The sequence below is a fragment of the Mastomys coucha genome, unplaced genomic scaffold, assembly GCF_008632895.1.
Source record: "Mastomys coucha isolate ucsf_1 unplaced genomic scaffold, UCSF_Mcou_1 pScaffold5, whole genome shotgun sequence".
NCBI classification, from domain to species: Eukaryota; Metazoa; Chordata; class Mammalia; order Rodentia; family Muridae; genus Mastomys; species Mastomys coucha.
Genome location: NW_022196911.1, coordinates 3,134,782 through 3,136,199, shown reverse-complemented (window position 1 = coordinate 3,136,199; position 1,418 = coordinate 3,134,782).

Genomic DNA, 1,418 nt, shown 5'->3' with positions numbered 1-1,418 from the left:
TATCCAATGAAAAAAAGAAGGAAGAGATTAGTATATTTCATTATAGAGCTGCTATGAAATGACTTAAGGAGAATTTCCCTTCTCTTCACAGGAGAAAGAGTGCTGACATTTAGCTGTACAGTATATTTGGTTTGCATTTATTGGAAAAAATCATACTACCATAAAAGGAGGAATTCTTGAAACATTTTCACACAGTCCCTCTCCATACTTCACTTACTACTTCAAGGTATTCTTTCTATAGCTTTACTTTTTGAATGAGTGGGGAATTCTTGGATGGAATCATTGCTGCTATTAATAATATCTGGGAGGGTGGGGTATCCAAATTTATTCTCATTTTTTTGTATAAATTTGACTTTCTTCTTTTTTTGTATTTTTATTTTTTGTTTTTGTTTTTCAAGACAGGGTTTCTCTGTATAGCCCTGGCTGTCCTGGAACTCACTCTGTAGACCAGGCTGGCGTCAAACTCAGAAATCCACCTGCCTCTGCCTCCCAAGTACTGAGATTATAAGTATGTGCCACCACTGCTGGGCTTAATTTTGACTTTCTAAAGTAGATATTTTCCACCTTCCCTTTAGTGATTAAGCATTGTAATTTTTATCAGCAACATTATGGGTTCAGATGCCACACTGGTATGAAATCATGCTAGAAACTTATGGACACAAAACAGGACTTGTACAATAGAAAACTGTTATTATTATGAATGTTTCTCAGTTAAGCAAGTCTTTGAGAGACACATGCAAAAATGACTCCAGTAATACACACAAATTTTGGACTTAAGGTGAAATGGGAAGCACAGATGCCATGGGTTCCCAAAGACACAGACTAAGACATGGTTTTGGTGGAAGACATGCATTTTGGCTGACTATAGCTAGAGATATATAAATGAGATGCAGCCACTACCCTGGGCTGCATCCATAAATGCCCATAATACAACTTATTGGGTTTACTGACTGAAACATAATACTAAATGCTACCAATACCAGTGGATTCAATGACTTGGTTCATAAAGTAGGGCATTTACAATGGCCCTGAAAAAATTTGAGGCTCTAAATGGAAGCATGTTGATGACATTTGTTTTTCTTCTTTTTAGAGTTATATCTCTTTTGTTATGCAAAATTTAATTGTAAACCATGTATACCTGGAATGTATCAAATAATCCATGACCTCCTGAGAGAAACATTTTGCTGTACTGACAGGAACTACTTTGATCATGAAACTGCTAACTTAGATAACTCATCAATGCTTATAGAGGATATGAATCCAAAGAGTTAAATGATGATTAATATAAGAAGGATTAAAATAACAGTGCCCCTGTATCCTTGACATTTATAAACACAGGCCCCATGCTCCTTACTATGTCAGTAAATATTCTCATACAAACCCAGTCTTTTTTATTTCTACATTTCAATTACTAAGAA